This window comes from Lissotriton vulgaris, chromosome 11, assembly GCF_964263255.1.
Source record: "Lissotriton vulgaris chromosome 11, aLisVul1.2, whole genome shotgun sequence".
In the NCBI taxonomy this organism is placed as follows: domain Eukaryota; kingdom Metazoa; phylum Chordata; class Amphibia; order Caudata; family Salamandridae; genus Lissotriton; species Lissotriton vulgaris.
In genome coordinates, this window is record NC_141699.1 from 623220734 (window position 1) to 623244694 (window position 23961).

General features: G+C 46.0%; 1 pseudogene; it reads right to left on the reverse strand.

Annotated features, from left to right (window-relative positions):
* Window positions 1–11302: 11302 nt before the first annotated feature.
* Window positions 11303–21650, reverse strand: LOC147683248 (uncharacterized; annotated as a pseudogene).
* Between the last annotated feature and the right edge of the window lie 2311 nt (window positions 21651–23961).

The following is a 23961-nucleotide window of genomic DNA, read 5'->3' on the forward strand; positions in this document are numbered from 1 at the left end:
AAGACGTTAGAGTAACTCAGTCGTGCTTTTTCACACAGACCCTTTCTCCCGTAAATACTCAAATAGACGTCTAGAGTGGGTGAAAGGTTAAAATCCGCTGGAACTTAGTAGGAAGAGATTCCTATGTAGAGTTTCTGGTTTAGTCAACGTTGAAGGACACAGTGTTCTAAAATATTGTGCACCTAATCTTTCTTTCCTTGGAAACCTGCTCTGCAAACCTTCATTAATACAATGTCAGAAAATGGCAATAACAACAGAACCAATGAAGTCGCAGTAGACGCGAATCAACAGGGTCCCGATGTTACAGGGATTAATGAACCGGGTGCGATTATCATCCCGGCAAACATAAGAAAATCTATAACTTCAAGACTTATAGAAAACGGACTGACATCAACAGGTGGTACAGTCACACGAATATCGGCAGACAGAGGTATTCTATTCTTGGATAAACTTTCCAGCGGCAAAAGCTACAACACATGAGTTCCACTTTTACAAAATAGAGGAATCACTGGAAGAGTACTGGAAGAGTACGCTCCTTTCGAGGAGATTGAAATACCATTAAAATACCAGGAGCACCTGCTCTGGTTTAAAGGCGCCCTAAAACATAATGATCACATTACCAGGCTCGGTCCACTAGGTAGACCAGGAGCAACGTGGCCGGTTCTAGCCAGCTGCACACCACATCCAGACATCGAAAAAATGTCAAGAGAAGAACTTTTAGCACAGCTAAAATTATTAATTAAAATACGCAGACAGTTAGTCCAATATGTAATGCGGACCGCAACAGTCCAAACAGCTGTTAATATTCCACAGCTGACCCCTTATCAGGGGAACACAAATAAAATTACACCACAGAACATACAATCATGTCTTGGAAAAACTCCTGCAAAAAGGGAACAAATTCCTTTCTGGTTAGCACAGAAAATTACTCAAATAGAGGCTGTATTCCCGAATACTACCCCTATTGAGAAACACAGAATTCTGACTATCTGCCTTCCAATGGGGGTCGCACCGCATGTGGAGGACTGTGACACTTGGGGTACAGTCTTTGCTTCCATTTACACAAAAACACATGGTGTTCCGTCCATGGCGGTAATACCGGATGTGCTAAAACACATTCAGAATGACTACGGTCCAGAACCTGCTTTAACTCTTGGTGTGAAATTACTGAAAGACTTCAAGCAGGTCTCGAATATATTACTAGCCAACATAAAAGGAGAAGCAGCATCTGTGGTGATCCGCCAGAAATTGAAAGAAACAGATATACCAGATCAACCAATTGAGCTTTCCAGAATTATAGAAAAATGCTATGAAGAATTAGGTAGAGATAGTTTGGGTGGGAAACCTGTAAAACCCCAACTACTCGAAAATCCTGAAAAATGATTTATTAAAAATAATCTAAACACTCCTAAAAGGAGCTGGGATGGAAATAAACAGTCCACTCCCAAAGAAAAAGTTTTCCAGTCCAGAGGAAGGTCTCCTCGGCGAAGGGAAAGAACTCCAACTCGAGAACACCAGTCTCCCCAGAGGGAACACTCTGAGAAAAGATATAACCTTAGAAATAGGGATAACTTTAAAAAGCCTGATAGATATCAAAGTATTGATACACGTCCCTCTCAATCTTTTTTGCAGAAATCGGAAAGAAGAGGACGGTCAGATCCAAGGGAAGAGCACACCATGTCCAAAGACAAGGAACCTGCTCAAAGTAAAAAATTACAATTCCCATGGAAGAAAGTAGCCAGTATTAGAGTAATCGAACATGCCGAGAATACCGAGGACACAGCTGAAAAACGGAGAGTGGGCACAGACAATGCTAGACAGTGCAGCAGAAATCAGCATAGCTCGCAAGATCCTGATGAGTCATCTGGAGACAGTGGACACAAATGAATACATTCAAGTAGAAACTGCAGATACCAGAGTTAGCGAACCTCATAAGATATACAAACTAACACTGCGTATAGAGGGAGCTAAGACTAGAAAAATAAGGGGTCTATTTTGGGATAACCTCTCAAAAGGCTATGACATCCTGTTAGCCGAGAAAGATTGGCCCCCAGAGTTTGTCAGGGAGTGCCCTCATGGCGAAGAAATGATTATTCCTGCCTTCTCAAATCTCATTCCAATTCACACTAAATATATATATGCAAAGAAATGGGCAGTAGCCCAGGCACCAGCATTATATAAGAATCTCCTCAATGTGTGGGAACCTTCCGACCACAACACGGCACAGACTAGGTGGGTGACCCTGGGGAACATGGTGGCCAAACGGGATATTGCTCAGAAATGGGGTGCGTCCACGGCCCCCCTGGTGGTACAATGGAAAGCCAATATGGATTGGTGTATGTTTCGGGAGAAGACGGTCTATGTGGCAAGAGGGAGACCTCGCACCTGGAATAAAGTATGGGGGGCTTGGAACGCATATAGAGGAGACGTGTGTCTGCCACCTGAACCCGTCTCTCTGGATGAACATGTGTCACCCTGACCTGTAACGCCAACTGAGCTTTGATGCACTACACTCTCCTGTTGTCTTTCCCCCCCCTCCTTCCCATTCTGACATTCCCTCCTTGATAATCGCTTCCCTGCCTTTCCTCCCGACCTGTCCCTGACGCCCTGACTCACACTGGACTCTATTGCCGTCTTTTCGCGCCCTAGGGCGCTCCTTTGTTAAGTTCTTCATCTAAATATAAAATTAACCTTCAATGATTATGTGTTGATATTTTTGCACTAAATGTTCTCCTGTTGCCCATGCTGCCTTGCCTCGGGGATGTCAGGCTGAATAGCTGTGTGCTCTGTTCTTAATAAAGGTTTTCAAAAATTAAAAAAAAAAAAAAAAAGAATCATGTAGGATGGGATGAGGACTCTCCTCCTCACAAAATCCAGTTAAAAAGTCAACCGACTGCACAAAGGCAGTACCCAATTAAGCAAGAAGCTAAAAAACAGGTCAGGGAGATTTCAGATCAACTTGAATACCAAGGGGTAATTGAAACATGCACCTCTCAAATGAACAATCCTTTGTTTCCTGTCTCCAAACCGGACGATTCGTATCGTCTAGTCTTGGACTACAGACACCTTAACTCATGGTGCAAAACATTTGCGGTACAAAATTTGCACAGTGCGGCACTAATGAATAACATAGTTCACAAAAAATACAAAACAACATTAGACATATCTAATGAGTTCTTTTGCCAAAATATTGCACCAGAAAGCAGGTACTTGACCGCTTTCTCAATAATGGGGTCACAGAAAAATTTCTGTAGGCTCCCACAGGGATTCAAGAACAGCCCAGGACTATTCTCAGCCAGAGTAACAGAGTTACTACAAATATATGATGATGAGGCATTATCTTATGTCGATGACATCTATCTCACAGACGACGACTTGGATACTCACTTGAAAAGGGTGAACACCATAATACTTGGGTTTGCAGCAGAGGGTTACAAATTCAACTTTAAAAAGTCAAGAATTGCCCATCTAACAGTCTTATTCTTAGGATACGAATTATCAAGTGAAGGAAAAAGCCTAGCGGACAACTTCTTAGAGAAGTGCGCTGTACTGCAAGCACTGAAAACGCTGAAGAACTTACAATCGATTCTAGGCTTCCTGAATTTCGGAAGAACTTACATTCTAAACTACGCAGAGAGGATTAAACCTCTCTACGAATTAATTAAACCTGATTTTAAACCAATCAACTGGACTCAAAAACACACAGAAATTTTGAGATCACTGCAAACAGACGTGTTAGCTAAAACAAAATTAGAAACACGTGACAGTACACGCAACCTTGTAATCCGGGTCATCCCAGGAAGATGCAGATTCACGTACCTGACCTCTAATGAGGGAGAAACTGTACCAATAGCTTACAAATCACATTTGTACACACAAGCAGAAAAAACGTTCAGTCTCACAGAAAATACTGTAAAGGCAGTGCAAACTGCTATAGTGAAAGAACGAGCACTAGCACAAGGCAAAAGAATCACTGTTCTCACAGCAGAATAAGCCTTCAAGGCACTATTCAGCCCAGTAAACCTGCCTACAGTGTCACTGGATCCGAAATGGATACAGTGGGAAAATTCTCTTGCTGCGGAAGACGTGAAATACTATTTCGCCCCGCACATTAAAAAACGGAATGATTTAAAATATGAAAAAGAATATCCTCTGCCAATTGAAATTCTGCCCCTTGAACAGTACTCCTGTATAATCTATACAGACAGATTTGTACAGCATTACAATGTAGACTATAAATCCTACGATGCAGCCTGCGCGATTGTTAAAGGTCGCTGACTCTGCGGTAAATTCAGACCGAAAATAACAAAAACTGAATCACTGAGAAAATGTTCGGCTCAGCAAGCTGAAATCAGATCCTTAAGGATTGGCGCTTGAAAATGCCGAACGTGAATTCCCGACACTAATCGTGTGTGATTCGCATTTTTGCGTCAATTCTTACAATAATGATTTGCAGAACTGGGTTCAAAATGATTACAAAGACGATACAGGTGCCACAATCAAGCATAAAATGCTTTGGAAACAAGTAGTTCTTTTTCAGAAAGAACTACAAACGACTCATGTGATACACACTCTGAGTCATCAACGTGATGGCGTTCACGTTGCAGGGAATTCATTGGCTAATTCAGCCACAGCGGAAGCAACTAAACTGGCTTCCGTAGCCACAAAAAAGCGTTCAGAAAAATACATAGATGGGGAAGCCATGCTGGCGGTAAAAACGTCTTCAAAAGGCAACTGTGCAGCACTACCTGTGAACTATCCACTCAATTATACGTACGTAATTGATGCAAACTCCATTCCTTTTGCTCGAATCCCTGGAGTGGGGGATAGGGTAATTCCAAACACGAATCGGAGAAAGTTATTAATAGCAGACGCACACATGGGTGAAGGACCAAGGCACAAACAGATGAAGGAATCTCTGACTGAATTACAATCAGTATACTGGTGGCCGGGGATGAGCCTGCACCATTATAAATTTGTAAAGAACTGCCCAGACTGCGACAGAGACCGCAGTAACGAGTCAAGCGGAGTAATGCCATGGCCATTTATGAAGGCAGCATAGAGCTATCTACACATGCAATCCAGCGTCCTATTAATTGTTTAAGACTACATTCACTTAAAAATGTGTCCCCAGCGCTCGGCTGACGCCAGAACTGTTATAAAAGATTTGCGAGTCTTTATCGGCACATACGCAATTGCCATGCTTCATTCTGACCAGGGTCCTGCTTTTATCTCTCGAGCTTATAAGGAGGCCATGGGCAGCATGGGCATTGGATTGCGATTCTCTTGTCCCTTCCATTCTGAGGGAAACGGGGTAGTGGAAAGAAAAAACCGAGACATAAAGCAATCTATAACGGCAAAGGTATTAGGTTCGGGTGATGGGTGGGTCAAGCATTTAATAAGTGTCCAAAGTAGTCTTAACAACTTGCCAAGACATTCTCTAAAAGGTTTCAGCCCGTACGAACTATTGTTCGGAACTAGAATGCATGTTCAGGACTTAGATAGTCTTGCTTCAGTGGTAGAAGATAAGAATAAAGACTTTGACATCGAAGATCGTTTGGCTGTTTTACAGGACTTAAATGAAACAAGAAAAGGCCTGAGCAACATAAAGTTAAAACAACAGCCAACCACCACTGAAGAAACACCACCTGTCCCAGCAAGACCTGTCTGGATTCCAAAGATTCGGGATCTGGTCAGAGGGAAAATAGTGGTGAAGAAGGAATTTGGGCCTTCTTACAGAAAAGCAGTACCTATCTTAGCAATCAATAGAACAAGATCAGTAGTACTACCGCTCCTTGCTGGTAAAAAGGAGAACGGAGTTGTATCAATTGACCTGGTAAAACCACAATCATGTGGCCTATAATAAATAGTAGGTCCAGTGGATTCCCAAGAAGTAACAGAATACACAAATTTGCTAGTATCCAAGAGGTTCAAACTGAAAGACTAATCACATTTGATAAACCTGCAGTGAATAAAAAAGGGCTATGCAGAAATGCCATGGAACTTGTGCCTCTTGAAACACAAATTGAAACAGTTTGTCATGAAACACCAGTCTACAATGATGTGGCATCAGAATGTGCTAATGAAAGCCAAATGGGAAAAACAATTCCAACATTCGACAGAACTGCATCTGGCTACTTCATCAATTTCAACAACTTTTCTGAAGATCAAAGCGACCCTGAAGTGACGTCAGAAACAAAGACTGTTAAAGAAAAAGCAAAAGAACTCTTTCATCAACTTAAAGAAACCTATCTTATTTCTCCATGGTTAGAATTTTGGATAGGGCTAGGTGTATTTTTCCTCCTCCTTTGGCTCATCATGGCACTTTGTTTGGGAAAATTCATTGAGGGAAAATACAGTTCAATGGACACAATAAGTCAGAGCATCAACTTAGTTCTGAAGCCTCACAAATCATCTCACATCGAGAAAAGAGAACTATCATCAGTAAATGTCACAGCCATTCCAATACCCGGCGGGGTAGTTTGGGACAAGACAGACTATGAAATATATGGCCCGGTCGAGATCTTGAAATATCCTCACCAGTTTAAGGTTTCATTAAGTGACTTTGTAAAACCAAGTATATTCTCTGATGATTGGGACTTTAAAAGTATAAATGATATGATGTCGGATTTAGTGTTGTCAGCAAAATTTACAGAACATGATTATTTACAAGGTTCGTCTAATTATGAACAGATGTACTGTTTTTCACATCACGCAGACCACTATTTACATAAATCTGCTCAACCTAGAAATGTTTTTAAATATAACCAATGGGAACATTGTGCTACTCCACCTAAAAGCAGTTCAAAAACATTCTATAAGAAATTCCAATACTTCTCAGGGTTTAACACGAGTAATGCAGAAAATTTGTATTATAAACTGTTGGATAAAACAGGGACGAAAACCATGCTGACAAATACTAAATTGATATATTCAGAAGCATTTTATGAAAAAATGATTACATTTGGTTTTGATTTCTGGAAAAATAACATTGAAACAAAAACCATCTGGGGTACAAAAGATTGGCAGGTACAAGGCCTAGAAGCATTATTTCGAGCCTGCATGATCCCAGAACAAATAATGTTCTTGAATGACACAATTCAACAAACAACCTGTCTTGGACTAGCCAAGATTAAAGACCTTAACAAACCGTCTATTCCAAAGCCAATACCTGATAATGCAACCAAAGATATTGAAATAGACGTATCCCAAATTTTAAATGAAAACAGAACACATCCTGATTGGAAAAAGTGGTTAATCTGGCCTACCGACACTATCTGTCAAGATAGATTCCTGAACAAAATACAGGGTTTAAAAATTTCCAGACCAGACCCTAGATACTCCCAGAGACAACATCCAGGGAAAGTAACAACGTACAGTATAGGGAAACTATGCCTTGAATGACTACAAACATCCACACTGGCACAAATTAAGCAACACTTGTCTTTACTTAAAGATGGTGCTAACTTGCGCGATTTCATTATGGGACCACGCAAACAGCGTCAAAAAAGTTTCATAGCGGCCAGCATATATGCGGCATACAACGAGGCATGGAAAGAAACTCAAATTGAAACAGCCGAGAAAATACGAGAAATCGGTCGTATTAATTTGGAAAAATCACTTTCTGTTGTGGACAATGGGTTAATGACTCTGTCCTCCAGAATATATTCACTGGACAGTATTGTATCATCTGCAATTGATATAATAGACCAGGACTTGCTAATGTTACAACATGGCCAGTCCCAATTGCGTTCTATTGTACAGCTAGGCTGGACGTTGCAAAATCTCAGTTCGGGCTATGTGCCATGGCGTTTAATCAACACAAGGTCATTGTTTTCCATGTTTAACCTTACTGATAAACAAATCAGTTTGGCACAGAGAGGAGCAGACTATACAATCATGAGCATCTAAAAACTTGAGAGATTACCATTGACAATGTCAGAAAGACCTGTTATTGAATGGATAATACACGGGATTATCACAATTCCGATAACAACTTTCCAATTTAAAAATTGCCTTGAGTATATACCGGCAGGCCAGTATGAAAAGTTGGGTAAAGGATACATTAAGTCATCATGGAAATTACCTTATACACACACATGTTATAGTGACAACAACAAAAATGTATTTCTTAGTGGTAATGAGGGTAAACATTCACTAAGCGGTATACTTTTGTGCCAAGGTATTAACTTACATGGTGCCTGTGAGGGTACTTCAAACAACCTTTCATGCCACCAGCATGGCACACCTGCAGCACAAATGGAGCCATTCTTTAGGCAACTTTCTAACTGGAGTTACGTTCTAATAACGGATCACAGCTGTTGTGGCTTGGTGCCAGGGAAAGCATATCTCTTAAGCGTGAGTTCCATGGTCACTTGCTGTATGCAAGCATTGTATCCGAATGGCCCTGGAGACTCAGTGGCTCTGATTTGGCCTAGTTTGAATATCTCGTCTAAACAAATTGACACTTTAAGCAGAATGAAGTCTGTGCTTTGCAGACAACAGTGCCCATCTCGTCATCAAAAGAGACGTATGATCTCCAAGTTGCAAGGACGGCGGCAGAGATACATACACTTTTATCAACAAATTGCCCGGTGCATTTCACAGAAATGCTCAGCCAAATCCTAAATATGTCGAATGCCAGTGGTATCTCAAATGTATTTAAGACAATTTTTTCGGGACTGTTAACACCATTTGAAGCAGTCCTGGGTATCTTTCCAAATTTTGTACATTCGATCTTTGGCGGCGTACCACTACTTTTGGGACTCGTAGCAGGTATTTTATTTTTGACTCTCCTGCTCCGATATGGCAAACCAAACCGCAGACATGACTCCGGCACGGTTGGAAGAAACGATCCTAGCAATACGCTACCGGGACCGCATAACTAAAGTCCTTGGGATAGCCCGGCTACGAAATCTGAATATGATCTGGTTTCTTTCATTCAGACCTATATGGCAGACCTGCATCTTACCTGTGCTTCGATGTCTGCTATGCGGAGAGGAATGCGTGTTAGACACCTGTCTTGCACTACCATCAGCAATACCAATGGACGTCAATACTTTGCTAAGTCCAGTAACGGCTCACGCATCGTGTGGTCCCCAGCGGTTACCATTCCTGATGACGGCATTCGTTGAGACTCCTGCACTACGACTAGGTGGTGGCAGTGAAGCAGAAAGTGAAAGCAACATCACCCAGGTACGACCTTCTGTGAGCATTGCTGATCCTGAAATCGATGATAGCAATCATTCTCCCTACTGCCAAGTTACAGCATTATCGAACTTGGTCGAACTGTCACCTGAATATATAGACCAATTCTTTGCGAGCCTGTCTGAAATGATGTCCTCCCCTGAACAAAAATGATAACTTTTTGGAAAAACATTCCGGCACACAGCGTTCCCATGAACTCTGTATTCGGCCTTCAGCTTTGATAAACAAAAGCTACTGAAAAAGCGTTTTGAAGTATTTTTCCCTGCTCACCATGAAATTATTTTTTCCGAAATATTTACCTTTTTCCGTCACACTTCCTTTGCTTAAAGTAGAACTATTCATAAAGAACAGAGCTTCTATTTTTAGTAGATCTAGAGACAAAATTTTACCTCAGCCTCTAGCACATTTTACAGCAATTGTATTTATTTGTGATGAAATAGTCTTGCCCTTCTTTTCTGTATTTAGAGACATTTCATGTGTAATTCTTCGCAAAATCGTTCAACTGAATATATATGCAAAAAATGTTTTGGAATGATTACTCTGCTTAAAACGTATAGTACCTATTATCATTTTCATGTATTTCATGTACACCATTTCAAATGCAAAATGTATTTTGGGGTGGGTAGGAATACACGTGCATCTTATTGCTTACGTTTTAAGTAATTGATGGACATGAATTCGTGGAGTGGGTGTTGTGTTTCATCTAGGACCCCGATCAATACTGTGACCTCATGCCCCTATATGGCTATAATCAATACATATCCCTATAATGGCATAACAATCAGAGCCATATTTCAGTAACTCGCCTCTGCAGTCCATGATAGTCCATGACACAGCAGAAGCCACTTCCTTAGATTCCTAGATAGCACACCGAGTTCTTTTGACATACCAAACCCCCAGCAACCTGGGAAAGCCCTGCTTGGTTTGTTTTGATTAGTAATAGAACTCCTGCGAGCACTGTAAGAATGACCAGTTCTTAGTGACATCACTATTGACGTCTTACGTCCAAAAACGTACGTCAAACTCGGCACCTTTCAGGTATAAATATACCAACGTTGCCTTAAGCAAGCACACGGTGGTGGTGAATACAGGAGCAGAACAGCTGTCCCCTTGCAGAGCCCAGCAGATGCGAGAAGCCCACGGACGCTGCCCCTCCTCCTTTGACGCGCTGAGAAAGACGCTGTCTTTTCTCCTGCCGAGAAAATCCAGCTCCGGCGTTTCCAGCCTACCTTTGCGGGTGGCTGGGAAATCGGGTCCTGAGAGGAGATACCAGACCTCTCGCATTCTATTCCTGAGGTACGGTGCTGACTAAACCCTTAAAAAGAATTCTTGAAACAAACTCTTGGCAAAACCAACTTAACTTAAACTGCTACTTACTCCCTCCCATGTATTAGGCTTAGGTCAGGTACACCGGGGTAGGCGTAGTTAGAAGCACCAGTTGAGGTCATTAGCTAATGTATATATGAATGTATATATTTTATTCATTTTAACTATCTTATGGCTAAGAAACCATATCAGTGCTTTTACAGTATTATTTCGTAATACTCCTTTTACTGTACGCACTTTTCATAATAACGAGTCTTGCAATTGTGGCAATTAATTTCTCTTGCATGAGAAGGAAGACTGCTCAATAAATAATATCTTTTATTGAAAACGCCCGTCTCTCTATTCTCTGCATCCTGGTGAAAGTAAAACTGCACAACTGACTGAGTGAAATAGCTGTCTATTGTTTCACACGACTCTAGAGATTGACTCTTATTCTGAGGAGCAAAGTTGTCATGTTAATGCAGTTGTCGGGAGCTGAATCCCTTCTTGTCTGAGCCAGGGAAGCTGATCACTTCCTATTCAGTCAAGAAAGTTCCCAGTGACCTCTTAGCTAGCTGGCGCAAGCCTAAATTAAGTCTAACATAGTCAGTAGAGACCTAGAAGACCGCAGTCCTACGTCTACACTGCTGTTTATGTTATTCCAATGCGCAGGGCCTATAGGGAAAATAGGAAAAACACTACAATATCACAAACTGAATCTTTCTCCAAATCACCTAAAAGTTCTGGAGTCTTTTCTGAATACTCTGTGGCTACGTTACAATGAATAGTTTCATCTGCCCGCTGTTCTCTCCTGTGGCTTCTTCAACGCTCTCAACTGCAATATCTGAATCTTCAGCTTCTTTATGCTTTCCGGGATTGGCATGTGTTTTCTGGATTTCGATTTTGGGTATGCTGTTCTAGTAGAGTCATCACCATCACTTTCATCGCCACCAGAACTACTAAAATCCTCCACACCTTCTATCCCTGTCCAAAAACATTTCTTTTTTCCAGATGTTGTTCTTATTTCTGACACATTTAGACGCTTAAGGCTATCATTAGCTTCTAGCAGCACCATACTGCTTGAACTTGCTTGCATACCTTTCAGGACAGAGCCTTCCAATCGCTCCAACATCTCACTGCACTGCTTATGGTACTCTGAATTAGTAAAGTAATGCTTTGGATTAGCAAGCTTGCCTGCAATCTTTCCAAAAGCCTTTGTTCTTTTATGCTTCTCACTCTGCTTGTTTCTTCAGCCAGTCAGCCATCGCACTTTCATGGTTAACATCACAAAGTTGTCTTCCGCTCAAATCTCGACAAGCCTCCATGTATGTTGTCTTTTCAATTTGAGCACCAAGAGCTCGCAGCATAGATCCAAACCTTCCTTTTTCCCCCACAAAGTCTAAGCTCCAGACTGTACACCAGTCCATTCATCACCTCCAACTAATCGTCCATTACATTTCACAAACGAATCCTCCAGAGGGTAACCCTTGTCCCTGGGAAGCAGTAGATCGCGCACCATCGCAGACAGTATGCCAGTCAACTTTTCCGGTGAACGGGTCTCTCACCCACACTGCCAAGGCCATTGCGCAGGACTGAAAGGCGTACATCCACACGCCGAATAGTCAACTACTAGCTGCAGTGGAACTCACAGGAAGAACAACCAAAACAGCCTTCCGTAAACAGAGAAGATGGACTCGCAGGGTAAACTCCCTAGCAGTTCAACGGAACACTACGCCAACCGCCCCGTCTGTATTTATCCATATTTATTTTTTGGGCATTTTATCTGTATTTATCCACATTAATATTTACAACAAGCAGAAGGCAACGCTGCAGCTAATATTTTTCCACATTTATTTAAATTGACAATGCACACATGCATTTGGTTGTTATTGGTCAACACAATACATTCATCTGAAAACTTTGCCATTCACAGAATGTACCAAATACGTTTAAAAATGCTACACAAGCATTGCAGTTTCTGTCATTGGCACAGAGTGCTAACTCCTCTCCCCCACTGAACACCATCCTGCCCCCACTGAGAAAAACTCACACTACCTTCAGCTACAACCCAATTCTCCAAATCACCTAAAAGTTCTGGAGTCTTTTCTGAAAACTCTGTGGCTACGTTACAATGAATCGTTTCATCTGAACCTCTGTTCTCTCCTGTGGCTTCTTTAACACTCTCAACTGCAATTATGGGCCGGGATGCCCGCCACCCCTCCCAACACCAATTCCCCATGGGAGGAGACAGACGCAGGTTTGAACTTTTGGAAGGCGGGGGGGAGTTACCCCCCCGGCCGTATTTATTAAAATATGAAACAAAATTTAAAACTTTAAATTAAAACATTTCATGAATTATGTACAATTTTATCTTTCATTACATTTTGATGAAGACAAGTTCTTGGCTAACCTTAACAAATCTCTAATACAAAGGTTTCCTAGCCGAGTCTAGCATCCTGAAAATGCATAACATTCTAAATAAAATTGTACATCCTAGCATTAAGGGCCAAAGGCAAGGTCTTAACCGGTGTCAGATCCCTACTACCAAATTCCCGCCCTCACGGTGTGAGTAGCGCATGCGCAGAGGACTTTACCCTCGCAGCCAACTGTAACTTCCCTTGTCGTAGGGGCCCCCTTTCACTCGACGCCATCTTAAGTTCGTCCGAGTTCTCGTGCGAGGTATCCGTAAGAAGGACAACGTGGATTCCCCCCTTCCCCACACTCTCTTCCGCCGGAGCAGATATCCGGCCCCCGGGAAATTCGTAGGAGGGGCATATAGCCGTCTCCCCCTGGGAGGGGCCTATGTCCGTCTCCCCCTAGGCGACCCATCCGTAGTGGGTGCCGCCCCCCCATGGGAGGGGCCAATGGCCGCCTCCCCCCGGGCGCTCCCATCCATACTGGGTGGCGCCCCCCCTAGGGACCTTGAAATCACTGCTCACCGATCATGACCTTACCGCCCGACCAAAATAAATATGACAGTTGTTTTACCTACTAAGGAAAGAAAATACGCCTAATCTGTAACAGCTTGACAATTCACCAACTTTGACATTGCTACAAAGGGAAAAAAGTCCTAACGCACAAGACAATTTTTATCATTTAATACATTCCTCTACGTTTCTACAAAGGAGAAAAAGGCCTACAAGCATCTATTCAATTAAAGGCATACATCCCTGATGAAGAATGAGTATATCTTTTTATTACATTCGAATAATCACCAACAATTACTTTATTCCAAAAATATTGCAAAAAGGGGCTGGTGGGTGGGTCAAAATTGCAGCTTGTTCCCTCGAGGGCTCACGAGCGACGAGTGGTGCAGCCTTCAGGGCACTGGAACAAGAGGAAGCTTCGTTGGATTCCCGCTCTATTTATCCATCTGTGGGAGGGCGGGAGCCCGCCTCAGGTACGCCCATCCGTGCGCGGACTTCCAGGCGGGTGTTTAGGACAACCTCTTCTGGGTGGGAGGGGCGTGCTCCGGCTACGCTGCTTCGGGCATACCAGCCAGGACACGCCCCCCGCCCACAATGGTTCCCGGGGGATCGGGGCACCCATCCATACGTTCGGGGGACCGAGTGGTCTTCCCTTTCCATATGGGCCGGGATGCCCGCCACCCCTCCCAACACCAATTCCCCATGGGAGGAGACAGACACAGGTTTGAACTTTTGGAAGGCGGGGGGGAGTTACCGCCCCGGCCGTATTTATTAAAATATGAAACAAAATTTAAAACTTTAAATTAAAACGTTTCATGAATTATGTGCAATTTTATCTTTCATTACATTTTGATGAAGACAAGTTCTTGGCTAACCTTAACAAATCTCTAATACAAAGGTTTCCTAGCCGAGTCTAGCATCCTGAAAATGCATAACATTCTAAATAAAATTGTACATCCTAGCATTAAGGGCCAACGGCAAGGTCTTAACCGGTTTCAGATCCCTACTACCAAATTCCCGCCCTCACGGTGTGAGTGGCCCATGCGCAGAGGACTTAACCCTCGCAGCCAACTGTAACTTCCCTTGTCGTAGGGGCCCCCTTTCACTCAACGCCATCTTAAGGTTGTCCGAGTTCTCGTGCGAGGTATCCGTAAGAAGGACAGCGTGGACTCCACCCCTTCCCCACACTCTCTTCCGCCGGAGCGGATATCCGGCCCCCGGGAAATTCGTAGGAGGGGCATATAGCCGTCTCCCCCTGAGAGGGGCCTATGGCCGTCACCCCCTAGGCGACCCATCCGTAGTGGGTGCCGCCCCCCGTGGGAGGGGCCAATGGCCGCCTCCCCCCGGGCACTCCCATCCATACTGGGTGGCGCCCCCCCTAGGGACCTTGAAATCACTGCTCACCGATCATGACCTTACGGCCACAGGCCGGATAGTTGACCGACTATCCGGCCCCTCCCCACCTCCTAAAGGTCATGTCTCCTCAACGCCCTCAGCCACGCTACGAAGTCTCCTATGAGTAATTCATTCCCAGCCCTGGACAGGTGCACCCCATCATTCAAATAATAGTGATCACCCCGGATACACCCATGAGGAATGCTTTGCAAGTGATTAGAGCGAAACAGTTTCTCGATCTTGTTGTTGACCCTCTTTACCGAGTGGTTCAACGCCGACACAGACAGACCCCCCCGCCAAACTCTTCTGGGAATCATGTGGGACCAAGCAATCGTACACCTCAGGAGCCTCTTGGACAACCAACTGACTGTTGACAATATGTGCTCCAGAAATACCCGTCTTCCCAGCCTTACCAAGTCATTGCCTCCCAGATGCACTATGATTACAGATGGCGGTGACCTTTGCCGCCCTAACAGTTCCTCCAGATAGCTCTGAAACTGGTCAAAACAGAGGCCTCCTTTCCCATGGAAGGACACTCTGAACCCACATTCATCAGATGCGTGGATCGCGTCACCTGCCTTGAATATGTCCCCGGCACGCCTCACGTATGAGTGGCCCACGACCCATACCACTTGACCTCCAGTCGATGATCCTTTCTCACTGGTCCTCTAGTGTCGGGCCAGTCCAACTTTTCGCCCCGCGTTACAGGCTTGCGAAACTGTAATCCAAACAAAAGACAACAAGCGTGAGTGCATTTCATCAGTCTTTTACAACATGTGCAGTCGCACATACCTCTTGAAACAATTCGAGGACCAACGGCCTAACTGTGTCACTTCCTCCGTACCCAGACCCCGAACCGTAGCCTCAGTAGCGGCCCCTATTCTGAATGAGTGGGTCCCAAAATCGCACAGGTTCAAGCCCGCTGCAGCAATTGAAATTGCCAGCACCCTCCGAAACTGAAATCTCGTCAACGGGGTGCCGTCCTTGTGTCTAAGCAGGGTCCCCCCCAATGTTGTCAACCTCTGTGCCAGGTAGTCCTCTAAATACCTTATGGGACAACTGGGGCTCCCTCGGGCGCGCTGCAGAACCACACTATTTCCCAGAGCTTCCTGGTCTGTCTTGGACCTGGCTATCGAGATCAACAGAGAATCACCCCGTAATTGAACATGATCCCTGCATAGACCTCCCTCCACATCCTTCTTGTTCCTTGCTACGAGTTCACTTACCCGCATGGCCCAATGGAATGCCAATGCGAAAGCCGCTCGGAACAGAATTACCTCGCTGGGCGAGGAGCATGTCTCATCCAGTTTTGCTAGTAGCAAGGACAATCTGTCTAGCCCAATCGGGTGCCTTTTATCTTGTCTGCGACCTTCCAGGCGCTGCCAACTGCGGAGCGCCTTCCTGACTAAGAAGGAACCCGTCGGGTCCCGTATCCCATGGAGCTGTGCCATGAATGATATGGCTGCCCTATATCTGTTGGAAGTTGCTGCCGATCGGCCTTCCTTATGAAGTGCCACCAAAAACCCGAGGAAGGATTCTTCCCGCCCCCAGCTATGTCCCCCTACCGGCCCTAAAAAGGCGCAGTATGAACGAAACCCTCCCTCATAAGCTTTTCTCGTCCGGAGCGCTAAACTGGCTGCCACGAGGTCTTGTAATCCGGGGCAACGATCTGCCATAGAGCTTCGGGGAACGGTGCCGCCACTAGTTCCGCTGTGGGTAGATAACCCCTGAAAGCCTGCGTGTGTGAACGAGAGAGTGCATCAGCTGCATTATTCAGTACACCCGGCACATGCCTTGCCCTGAATTGTACATTCAATCTCATGCATCGCAATACAATTTCTTTCAACAGTCTCAAGATCCACTTGCAGCGTGCAGCCTGGTGGTTAATACTAGCCCTGGGCGTAGTGGGCGTAGTGGGGCTTCGCGGAGCTACGTGAAGTGGGCGAGAAACTACGCCCACCTCCGCACTCCGCGTAGCCCCACTACGCACCACAGGCCTCCCTCCCGCCCTCCCTTAATACGTTAAATTAAAAGTGTAAAATAATTAAAAGCCACTTACCTTGCCCGCCGCTGCCCGCCACGTCCACGGGGCTCGCTATCTTCATTGCTGCCGTCTTGTTTACTAATGCGCATGCGCGGGCGGCCGCGCATGCGCATTTTCTCGTGGTAAGTGCTTTTTCAAGGTAAGTGCCTTTTAATTAATTTAAACTTTTCATTTAAAGTATTTAGGGAGGGCGGGAGGGGGGCGGGTGGCGGCCAGCTAAGCTCCGTCTGCGGAGCATGCGTAGTGCCGCCTGGCTACGCCCGCTACGCAAAATGTGGAGTAGGCGGCACTATGCACACTCCGTGCACGGAGCGTAGCTGGCCACCCACCCCTAGTTAATACACTCAACCACCGTCATGTTTTCTGACCAAAACACCACTGAGCAGTTCCTAAAGTCTTCCGGCCATGCCAACAGAGCCACCCAAATGGGGAATAGCTCCAAGAACCCAATGTTACCTGTTAGGCCACTTGAGTGCCACCACGCCGACCATGTTTGTGCCGACCATCGGTTACCTAAGATCGCGCCCAATCCCACACTCCCAGCCGAGTCGGTCCACAAGCCCAGTTCATCAGACGATGCTGGGGGTTTGTTCCACGCCACTCGACTGTTGAAATCCGCCAGGAATGCTAACCAAATGTGCATGTCCTGGCGAGCCTCTGCCGACAGTCTAGTGCGGTGGTGACCTTCCCTCAGGCCCACCATAGCTTGTGCTATGGAACGTGAGAAGGGGCGAGCCATCGGTATCACTTTTAAGGCAAAATTAAGCTGACCCACTGTCTGTTGTAACTGATGTAGGGTCACCTTGTCCTTACGGAGACATTGTATCAAGGAAGCCCTGAACTTGGCCACCTTCTCGATTGGCAGACGGAAACACCCCTCCATTGAGTCCAGCTCAATCCCCAGAAACTCCAGTGAGGTAGATGGCCCCACCGTCTTACCTGGCGCCAAAGGGACCCCAAACTCCCGCATGAGTGTGCAGAAGTCCTGCAGTGTTTGCGCACATTCCGGAGTGCCCGCCGGACCTAGAAAAAGGAAATCATCCAAATAGTGCGTCACCTGTGTATGCCCTGTGGCCTCGGTGAACGCCCATTCCAAAAAGGAGCTGAACATTTCAAAATAGGCACATGAAATTGAACAACCCATGGGCATACATTTATCCATGTAATATTTCCCTTGGAACGTGAATCCCAGCAAGCGCTGGTCCTGAGGGTGTACCGGGAGCAACCTGAATGGCGATTCGATGTCTGATTTTGCCAACAGTGCACTGGGGCCCAAGCGATTCAACAGAACGACTGCATCATCGAATGATGCGTATCTAACTGAGCATACCTCAGGGTCAATAGCCTCATTTACCGAGGCCCCCTTAGGGGCCGATAGATTGTGGATGAGTCTGTACTCCCCCGGGTCTTTCTTTGGAACCACTCCTAAAGGTGAACACACAAATTCCGCAACTGGCGGGCAGGCAAATGGCCCCGCTACCCGCCCCAAGCTGACTTCTTTCGCTATTTTTCTGGCGGCCACCGCCGGGTTGGGCTGAATAGACAGTTGGTTCTTACAGAAGGGGCTCCCCCGAAAATTTCCCACCGGGATTTTGAAGCCATACAGAAAGCCATTCCTCAAAATCCCGGCGGACACATGATCTGGGTATCGGTTCAGCCAGGGGGTCAAAGCCAAGATATCAATGGGCGAAGATGTTTGCTTCCAAGGCACCACCTCAATCCTGCTTGGATCCCCCCTTTCCTCCCGCACCATTGGACTTGGATCGACAGCTAGCTTCTGGGTGTGAGGAATTCCCACAGCCCGAACAAGCATGCCGGAACATACACGTTCCTTGAGGCCTGTTACAGGTTCCTTTGTTGAATCCCCAACAAACCCCCCGCTTGCCTCCATTCCCTCCGGACCTGGGATGCGGATCCCCTCCGGCGTTCGGCCGAAAGGGCTGTGCCGGCTTTTGTTGGAATGTCCCAGAAACGCTTGTGCTTGGTACCGACGTACCCGCCGGTCCCGGCAAAAGCTGGGCATGCCACGACACCGTGTCCAGACAATCCCATGTTAAAGCCTCGTTAAACTCCTTTGCTTTTCTAAAGGTAACGTCATAACCCTTCCATTCATTTCCCCCGTACATTGCATAGAAATTCATGATCCTGTTCTGATAACATGATAAGTCAGGCAACACTTCTGGTTTACGCTCACCCATAACTGCCAAAAAAATAGAAAAGGCCCTGACCCAGTTCACCATGGTCTCATCGACCCTGAATTCCGCCATCTTGGCTCGCCATACGCTGGGGTGCCACAAATCTTTCTGGGTCTTTGCATATTCTACCTCACGATGGTCAGTCAAAAGTGAAAACATGTTGATGTATTTATCTCCCCATATCATTTCTTTCGTAGCAATGGGAATGTGCGCGATAAACTTTCCCGCCTTGAAGGCACTGAACTCTCCCCCACCAATGGAAATGGTCTCTTACCGGGTTCAGCCGTCTTCCCAGCCGTGTCCGTTGTCTTCGCTTGACCGTCCGTCGTGACCCCCGTCGCTACCTGTGGGGGAATAGAAGGTACATTCGCCATCCCGGCATCCCTTGACTGCCGCAACTGCTCAATAATTAATCTGGCTTCTTCAGTCGGATCGCCCACGGCCACTGATCCCCCTGCTCCTTTCTTTAGCCAAGGTAATACTGCTGCTACCTGATGCGCCAGTTCAGGGGGCATTTGCTCATCCCCAATTGGCGTTATTACTACGGGGATTGGTAAACCCCCATCCGGACCTGGTACCGGGCTATCTACCGGCGCGACTGGGTTGTCTGCGCCCGGGCTCGATGGAGGCACTTCTGGGACTGGGACCTCACTGGAACCTGCCCTCCCCTTATTCCTCTTACCCTTACCCCCTGGGGCGACATTCGGCAAGGCCGGTCCTATGACTTTTTTAGGCTGCCCGAGGGGGTGTTCTGGGCCGCCATCTGCTTCTTGATTGCCGCTAAGCCCCGACCGAGCTCATCCACTTTACCCATCTTCCGGTCCATCACCGCTACTCGGTTCACCAAGGTGCGTAGCATCCTCTCCATCTCGGAGCTCTTGCCAGACATGACTTCGGTTACTCCGTCCGACTTGATCCACAAGGGTGACTCGATCTTCCACACGCCTGACACTGAAAGAGAAATAACAAAGATTACAAGTTCTCAAAATTGCAGCTTGTTCCCTCGAGGGCTCACGAGCGACGAGTGGTGCAGCCTTCAGAGCACTGGAACAAGAGGAAGCTTTGTTGGATTCCCGCTCTATTTATCCATCTGTGGGAGGGCGGGAGCCCGCCTCAGGTACGCCCATCCGTGCGCGGACTTCCGGGCGGGTGTTTAGGACAACCTCTTCTGGGCGGGAGGGGCGTGCTCCAGCTACGCCGCTTCGGGCATACCAGCCAGGACATGCCACCCGCCCACAATGGTTCCCGGGGGATCAGGGCACCCATCCATACGTTTGGGGGGACCGAGTGGTCTTCCTTTTCCAATCTGAATCTTCAGCTTCTTTATGCTTTCCGGGATTTGCATCTGTGTTCTAGATTTCGATTTTCTATCTGCTTTGTGAACCTTCTTCAAAATCACTATTATGCTCCTGGGAGTGTTATGCACATGCCTCATTTTTCAGTGAACTGCTCCCCTCCAATGTGTCCCTTTCAGTTCTCTCTGCAGGACTTCCCTTGGATTCCTCACTTGCTCCTGACACACTAGTAGAGTCATCACCATCACTTTCATCGCCACCAGAACTACTAGAATCCTCCACACCTTCTATCCCTGTCCAAAAACATTTCTTTTTTCCAGATGTTGTTCTTATTTCTGACACATTTGGATGCTTACTGCTATCATTACTGCTATCATTAGATTCTAGCAGCACCATACTGCTTGAACTTGCTTGCATACCTTTCAGGACAGAGCCTTCCAAGCGCTCCAACATCTCACTGCACTGCTGATGGTACTCTGAATTAGTCAAGTAATGCTTTGGCTTAGCAAGCTTGCGCTGCAATCTTTCCAAATGCCTTTGTTCTTTTTCTGCTTCTCACTCTGCGTGTTTCTTCACCCAGTCAGCCATCGCATTTTCATGGTTAACATCACAAAGTTGTCTTCCGCTCAAATCTCGACAAGCCTCCATGTATGTTGTCTTTTCAATTTGAGCACCAAGAGCTCGCAGCATAGATCCAAACCTTCCTTTTCCCCCCACAAGTCTAAGCTCCAGACTGTACACCAGTCCATTCTGCAGGGCTTCATCACCTCCAACCAATTGTCCATTACATTTCACGAACGAATCCTCCAGAGGGTAACCCTTGTCCCTGACAAGCAGTAGTGGAGTGGTGTGGCTCACTGGTTAGAGGCAGCAGACCCGGAAGCAAAGAACGGCCCGGGACCAGGGTTCAATTCCCGACGCGGCAGGGTTGTGGACCAGGGTCAACGGACTCAATAATTCTCACCTCGGTGCCTACTCTAACCAGGGATCTCACTCGGCAACTCTGGGCATTAAGCTCGCCTCATCTCTACAACGGCCCCCCACAGACGCCAGGGATGCCTAGTTTCACCTTGGAGATACCCAGAAGGGACCATCTCACAGGGAAAGCCAGGACGGGTTCCCCAGCGGTCTATAGGACACCCCGAGATGGGGTAACAGTGCGCTTTACAAGTATCATCATTACATTACATTACAGTAGATCGCGCACCGGTGTACCATCGCAGACAGTATGCCAGTCAACTTTTCCGGTGAACGGGTCCCTCACCCACACTGCCAAGGCCATTGCGCAGGACTGAAAGGCATACATCCACACGCTGAATAGTCAACCACTAGCTGCAGTGGAACTCAGGTGAAGAACAACCAAAACAGCCGTCCGTAAACAGAGAAGATGGACTCGCAGGGTAAACTCCCTAGCAGTTCAACGGAACACTACGCCAACCGCCCCCTGGGATGCTGTAAATGCGTCGCCCATCATGAATAATTATCTAGGTAGTAAAGTTAAGAAAACAAGAAATTATTGTTTTGGGTTGGAGAACAATTATGAATTATGATTAGGGCTCCCGGTTTTATGGTATTTATTTTGTTGCCATTTCCGTCTGTATTTATCTATATTTCTTTTTTGGGCATTTTATCTGTATATTTTTACAACAAGCAGAAGGCAACTCTGCAGCTAGTATTTTTCCACATTTATTTAAATTGACAATGCACACATGCATTCGGTTGTAATTGGTCAACACAATACATTCATCGGAAAACTTTGCCATTCACAGAATGTCCCAAATACGCTTAAAAGCGCTACACAAGCATTGCAGTTTCTGTCATCGGCACAGAGTGCTAACTCCTCTCTCCCACTGAACACCATCCTGCCCCACTGAGAGAAACTCACACTACCTTCAGCTACAACCCAATTGTGCCCCGCTATAAACACCTAGAAGCAACTCAATTCAAACTATGCACTAGACAAGAGTAATTTTCTGCCTGAAAAAAGTGACAACATTCTCGAAAAATTAAACACTCATAGGAATACAACTTAAAGCTTTTACACTCATTATTCAGAAAGCTAAGGACATGAAAAGAAAAGTAGCGCTTGACTGGCAAACTCTGTAAGGTGGCGCTAATGTGTTTGGGTGTGTATAAAACCAATCTGGCCACTTTGCAACTACTCTGTCTTGTTTTATTTGGTTATGTATTTATTATTCCTATTTTTAAATCTTTTTCCTCTCCTCCTGAGGCCACGTTTTGGAATAGAAAAACGTCAGAAAAAGACTTTTGTAAGACAAGTGTCCTTTTTTTTGGCTCCATTTCACAGGGGACTTGGGGGCATATTACCAACAACTAGCGATAATTATCGCTAGGTTGGCTTAGCGGCAATAATTTTATCGCCGTGTAGCGACGATTTTTATCGCTTAGGAGCCTTGATATTATCAAGGTTTATCTCCTAAGCGATAAAAATCGGACGAAATGCATGAATATCGCTGAAAAGTCAGCGATATTCATGCATTAATGAGCAAATGCTCTTAGCCATGTTATCCACCTCCCATTGGATAACATGGCTAAGAACTGCTCAGGGCAGGTGTTAGCTTTTGGAGATATTCACGCTTAGCGCGAATATCTCCAAAAGTTGGTAATAGGAGATAGCGATGTTAGCGACTGTTTCCAGTCGCTAACATCTTGGCACGCCCACTGTGCATGTCATTAGTGATAAATATCACTGACATGCAAAGCGGGGCCCAAGATGGCCGCTATCTCCTACTAGCTGTCGCTAACTGGTGTTAGCGACAGCTAGGTAATAGGGAGATAATTTTATCTCCGCTTTCTTGGCTTTTAAAGCCAAAAAAGCGGAGATAAACCCCCTTGATAATATGCCCCTAAATGACAGAAAGGAAAGGAAAGAACAGTCACGGTTTTCTGCAGGTGAAGAGGAGTGCGACAAAGAGAGGGAGTAAGAGGAAGAAAGAGGGGGGCCATCAGAATTGGACATTGTCCTTCTCTTGTCTTGTCCGGGCAAGAAAGAAGAGACAGCAATGGTTATGGGCTATGCGGTCTTCTCACCTACACCCTCTTCCCTGTGTGTGTCTGACTAAGCCCTGCCTTCCAGCGCAGCCCAGGCTGAAAATACAAGGATTGGGTTTCTTCTCTCCGCTGCCCACTCCCCCCTGTCTACCCCAGGCATGTCTGTGAGAGTGATGTCATAGCCCGAGCCAAGGGAAGGGAGTGGGGGCTGAATGTGGTGTGTGTGAGAGTGATTCACCTCGAGGTGGGGTGCTGAGAACAATGCAGGCCTCCTGGCGCTGGAAGCCACAGATCATCTGGGAGCTCAGGGCACCATGCCTCCTGCCATGACCCCCTATTTTGCAGGCACTTACTGAGTGCTAAAACGATGAACAGGAGTAGCAGGCATTGTGAAGGTGAAACGGAGGGGGGCTGCGCACAACTCAATCTGACGAGCTGAATGGGAGAAACAGCAGTGCCAGAGTGAATTATTTCGAAGTGGCCCATGTGATTACACTCGAATCTATGTGCCTCTGGCTCAGCTCTATGCGCTACCTATTGCTACATATAGAAGGGGGTGGTGTTGCATAGATTACTGGGCT